Source organism: Heteronotia binoei, chromosome 21 (genome assembly GCF_032191835.1).
Source record: "Heteronotia binoei isolate CCM8104 ecotype False Entrance Well chromosome 21, APGP_CSIRO_Hbin_v1, whole genome shotgun sequence".
NCBI lineage: Eukaryota > Metazoa > Chordata > Lepidosauria > Squamata > Gekkonidae > Heteronotia > Heteronotia binoei.
The window spans coordinates 2,319,379-2,325,414 of NC_083243.1; the positions used below are offsets into that span (position 1 = coordinate 2,319,379).

Consider the following 6,036-nt stretch of genomic DNA (forward strand, 5'->3'; position numbering starts at 1 on the left):
GGGAAGTATTTTCTTCCAGCTCATGGCTCCAATCAGGACAGACGTCTACCTGGGCTTCTTGCGTAGGCCTCGGTGGCGAGGACGGTGACATTCTCTCTGCCATTTTCCGATTGTCTCGCCTAGCACCACTTTTCAACAAACTGCACAAGAAGAAAGCTTATTTAGGCAAACTCTACAGTCAATCCTTCATGTCTCTGGGTGAACAATTTCCTAAGTCAGCCTCTTGCTGCATCTCTTCGCTTTAGTTGAGCCAAACTTGGTGGCTGCAAAAGTAGCGGCGGTGAAGGTCAGGCCAAGAAACTGGTCAGAAAATGGAGGAGGGGAGCTGGACAAGAAGATGTTCTGACTTCTAATGGGGACAAATGCCTGGGCCTCAGGGTTGAGCCGGCTCTTGTTCTTATTTTGCACCTCTGTTATGCTGCAACTCTTACTGTCCTTCAGGTGCACGGTCTCGACTGGCCCTTTTTCCCAAGTTGGTAGGAAACTTCAAATGGGTCAATCCAAACAGTCTTGCAGGGATACTAGCCTGCACATCCCCTATAGTCCGTCCACTCCTCTTGGCCGCTAGTCCCACTATAGGGTCCACTACCTCTCCAAGGTGAACACAGCGATAGCCTGAACCCTTCAGGGGCTGTTCTGGGTACCAATGGCCTTCAAACTTCTTCTGTAGCAGCTGTCCTAGCTCTGCCCCAAACTGGTCAACGCGTCTCCGCGGGAGCTTGTTATACAAGTGAAGGGTGATGAAACTCAGAGCACCCTGGATTTCAAGATGCATCCTTCCCTCTCAACAAACATGCTCAAATCACTTCTCTTATGAGCTCGGTCATGGCTCGGAAATTGGGAAAGGGCATCAGATGGCTGAGGGGGCTCCCACATGGCTGATGGGGGATTCTTCTGGGAAGGTAAGCTGACCAGAGGCAGAGGACTTGCCTCTGGAGAACTTCTCTCTGGTGCCTTGATGCCAGCCGATTTCCCTTCGTGGGGTTCCCCTTCGTGGACCTGCTTGATAGGTTTGCTTCGGGACGGCATTACTTCTTGTGGAAACCCAGGTGCCTGGCACCTCAGAGGTCTTTTTCCCCTTTTAACTTTGCAGCACAGGGAAAGCTATTCAGGCAGCTCTTCAACCCACAGTTTCCTCTACGGGCCTTTCACTTCTCGGGCTAGTTGTTTGGCTTGATGCCCATAGCCTTGCCTCTTACTGAACAGCAATCTTCTAATCTCCTTCAGGCTGGACTCAGCTTCCTGCTGCCTTCGCCTGATATCTGACGCCAACTGAGCCACAAAGGCTACCTGCGATTTCGCGGTTGGTGGGCAAATAAATCTGGTGGGCTGCACACCGGCATTTCTACAAGAATCTGGCCTCCACCACCCCACACGTCTTAATGGCTCTGTGCCTGCCGGTAGAGCTTGTTGGCATCGGCTTACTAGGCAGATGGGAGTCTCCCTGTTGGCATCTCACTCGAGGGCAGCTGTCTTTTCACTCTCGCAATTTTGGAGGATTTTCAGAGATGCTCATCAAGCACTTTAAAAGCATCTTAAAGGAATACCTTGTAGCCTAGCATGGGCCAGGAATTAAGTGCCCTGGATCTGCCAGAGGGACATCTACCACGAGGACTTCTACTATGGCAACCAATGTAAGGGGTAAGGGCAAAACCTAAGGAAGTCTAAATGACAACAGGAAAGGTTGGGAACTCTGCTTTGGGCTTAAAAATCAACTCCCTATCAGGGGCAGCAGAGACACTGCTCTATGTCCTAATATTTGATTCCCGGGGGTACCATAACTAAATTTGCCTTGTCCTGAGACTGAGATGCTTGTTCAAAACAGGGTATCTTGTAACCATACATCACTCAAAGTTACACATGAACAGAATCATTCAAACCACAAATGGGACATGATCAGTTCTCCTAGGTACTCCCCAGATACGATTCTTGCAATCATAGTCACAGAACAAGCCAACCCATGGCTTTTCTGTCTTAATAAAATAGCATCTTTGGGTTAGTCTCCAGGAATCTCTCCCGGGGAAACACACACATTTCCTACTTCTGCTTTCTAGCTAGCTCAGAAACCACACTCGCACTTCCCGTTTCTCTGAGCGAGGCCAGGTTACGCAACATTGCAAACATATTTCACACTTTTCAAACCAGCAAAGCAATGCAAGCTGCTTTAAGTAATCTGAAACGTGGTTTTGATTTTAACTCTTTTGTCAATTTGGAAGGCTTCCAGAGAGGGTCGACCAGGGAGTGCCAACTGTCCCTATCAGATCCTCAGTGGTGGCCCAAGCCGGGGATGCAACTCAACTTCCAGGGGTGGCCGTTTGGCCCTTAATCTTCCAAGCAATTAGGGGGCCTTCCCCAGTTTTCCTCAGGAAACACCATCGTGCGTGTCCCAAGCCTCCAGTTGGCCCCCTAATTTGACCTTTCAGCAACCAAGCAGTCGTTTCCCTCTGATCCCCTTTCCACAAGCAAATACTGTGCCTATGGTGCCTTGGAGTATGCCAGCAGAGGGTCAGCACGCCCAGGGTGTGAACCCAGGGACCAACCAACTTCTGGAACCTCTGCCGAGGACTCCACCAAGGCTGGTCCTCCAGCTGGAAGTCCGGGGAGGGATTCATTGTCAAGGTGCTGGGCAAGTTGTGCTTGGGTGTCAAAGGGGTCCCACCCTCGATCCAAACCGCCAATACACCAGGCAAGTTCCGGGACAGGGTTGGACGAGGGGTTGGGTGGACTGTCTTTGTTAAAGCAGTGTTGGCAATTCCGTAAGTGAAACTCTTCTAGAGCTAATGGGTCCTGGGCAATCAACCGGGCCCAATCTTCTGCTCTGCACGTAGTCCTGGGCAGGGCAGTTCGCTTTGTGATCTCCCAGGCGTGAATACAATCTCCTGCTTTTTGCTTGAGAAAGTACCACCGGGCCCAAACGCGGCACCAAACACTGAGGGGGGTTTTGGTGTTGCGCTTAATCAGCCAGGCCGTAGTGGTCTGACAGGTCCCAGTCCACAGCTGGATTCTATAGTGGGGGCACAGAGTGTACTGCCAGCAGCAGGTTAATGTGCCAGGGATGTCCACCCAGGGACTAACCAGCCTCTGGAACCTTCCAGAAGGTTTCCAGCGCCTTTGGTCATCTAAACTACACCTGGAGGCGTAAATCATTAGCCGCTTCTCCACTAAAACCTATGCCAGGATGACAATCATACAGTCAGGGGTGTCCCCCAGATTGTGATCTTCTCCTGGATAATCAAACAGACCAGATATTTTTAAACAGAAAGACGGAAGGGGGTGGGTGAGAGATTAGTCTTGGCCTCTGGCCAATGTCACGCCAATTTAGCGCTGGCGAGGAGAGCTACCTTTCGCTTCGATACCAGGTATCGTCTCATCCACACACCACACACAACACACACACAGTCCGGACAAAATTTCTTATGCGCAATACTTATCAAATCCTTCAACAAATATCTTTTCCCAAAGTACTCCCCTATTTCTTCAATCCCTTTTCTCAAAGTTGGAATAGACAGACAGGCGAATGATGCGTAGGCTCCCCGCAGCCGCATTGGTGAGGACACCTACCCGTAGCTCCCTGCAGCCGCATTGGTAGGGAACCCTGGTCTGTCAACTCCTTTAGGCCAGCACAGTTTCTAGGCCGCTGGTGGAGAAAAACCACTTCCCCGTTCAGCGGGCTATACCAGGGTGCAGCCAACGCGGGGTGGTCAGGCCCGCCAGACAAGACAACCACTACCTCCAGTGCACGAGGACTTCAACACACAATAAAAGGGAGATCTATCACGTTGAGCACAAGGGCCTATACTTGCCACGACCTTATGCCCAAGGTGTGAAGCTGGTTCCTGTCGCCTTTTCCTCTGGTCCGATTAGGCCTGGTCGATGCCAGCCGAAGACGGGGCAAACAGAGGACGGTCAGCCCAATGGGGGGCGGTGGCGCCACTACCGTTGCTCTAGTCTTACCAGCCACCAGCCTTAGTCGGCCAGGGTAATGGGCAGGGGCCAAAAGGGCCCCGATCTCGGGTTTCGGCACCAAATTATGTAGCAGAAGAGCTATACTTTACCAATTTCAGTTGGATCAATCACAGAGGCCACAGACGGCGAGGTCAGGAAAACAGCTTTCTTTATTTAACGTGCACAGGGCCCATGTACACGGGCTACAGACTCTCAGGAGAGACTGAGAGACTGAGCCCTGAGCACCGAAAAATCACAGCTTTTATAGCCCTATTACAGTACTGACGCTTTTATACTAGTAGCATACTTCCCCCTTTTCATACATCTTCCTTCTTTACACCACTCATGACACTTCCCCTGCAGTTAGTCCCTTCAGTTCTGTCTCCAGTTCTGGTCTTCACTTCACCCATCAGTACCAGCCTATGGGCTTTCCCATTATAATCACTTGTACCCACTTACAGTCGTCTATTTGACTATCAGTACCGATGTATCAGTAAAAATGGTCCAGGATGGGAGTTATGATCGCATCTTACGAGGGCCGAGCCAGTTAGAGCTGGTTGGCTTATACTTAGAGCCATATTTGACTTTAGTACCAGTGAGAGGAGTGAAATAATGAAATGAGCTGAAACAGGAAGAACCAAATATAATATCTTAGTGATTGTTAAGGCGCAAGGAGCGGAACCAGGTACAATTTAGTAACCATAGCACAGGGGTAGTAGCCATTGTTAAAACGCAGAAGCCGAAAAGAAATAACACGGCTGAACAAGCCATGGCAACAGTAAAGATTAATAGCAATAAAGACTAATAAGTAGCAAGTACGCAGGCGTAATCAAGTAATGAATATTAACTGACACACCCCACCTTGGGGAAAGTTAAATTTAAATGCACATTCAATGTATGTAACGGGAGGGGTACATGTCAAGGAGGGGGTGAAGTAGGCGTACCGGGTAGCCTGTACCCTCTAAGTACCTCAGCCTATGGGGAAAGGAGGAGGGACTCATCGGCCGGGAGTAAAGGATAAAATGGCATGTATGGAACTAATCAGGGAGCTCGTTGAAAAGCGACTCCCCTCTTTCTTGATATCAATAAAGTTGTATACTTTGAAGGAGACTCCCGACTGACAGCTCTTTTCTTTGCATCTCCTGGAGGGGCCAGGGGAGGCGGACAGATTGTCTCTAACAAGTGGGGGCTCGTCCGGGATCACGTGACCTGTCGCCAGCCCACTCAGCGAACTCCAATTGGGAAGGTGCACCTCGTGAGTATTTCACGACCCATTGGATCTCCGTTGGCTGGGATTGGAGACGGCTCAAGACCCGTGACACTGTAGATCGCAGTCAGTCGGTGACGCTCCAGGCAGGAGGGGCCTGCCAGAAAGACGAGCTCGCACAAACTTGGAAATCGGGACGTCCCGTCTAGTTAAGGTAAGACCGCGGCAAATGGGGAATAAAAATTCTCAGTTTAAAGGGAGTAACGGGTTTGGAAAGGATCGGGTAATCCCCCGGATCCCGGCAGACAGTCCTTTAGGACTGATGCTGAAAAACTGGGAAGAGGGTAATTTGACTAAAGATCTAAATAAGGAGAAGATGGTAAACATCTCTGCTTTTGTGTGGCCAAAGTATAAGTTGCGGGGACTTATCTGGCCTCCATTTGGAAGTTTTGATGAAACAGTAAGGCAGCTGTTAAACATTTATATTACTGGTAACAGGCCTAGGAGTGAGGAATCCCATATGCAAGGGCATGGGTGCCTCAGCCAGGACCACTGGTCCGCATGATGGAATTCAAAGGGGAAGACATGAAGGAAGTGGGTTCTAAATGGGATCCATTGTCTTGCCTCCCTCCACCATACCATATAACCTCAGACTCAGATGATTCATTTGGGCAGTGTTCCAATTCTGAGGAGAGTACCCAACCCAGCGCACCACCTCCCCAAGAGGTGACTACACCCCCTGGGAAACATACAGGTGCCTCCCAGGCAGGTGTTCCCCTTGCCCCAGAAGTACGAAAGTTGCTTGGGACGGACCAAGAGATGATGAGGAAGATCCAACAAGGGTTGGCCTGTGGTGAACTTTCCCCTTTGTGTACTAGATTACA

At 50.2% G+C, this 6,036-nt stretch overlaps 1 pseudogene; it reads right to left on the reverse strand.

Moving 5' to 3' along the window:
• Nucleotides 1-210: 210 nt before the first annotated feature.
• On the reverse strand, nucleotides 211-775 carry LOC132590026 (protein Tob2-like; annotated as a pseudogene).
• Between the last annotated feature and the right edge of the window lie 5,261 nt (nucleotides 776-6,036).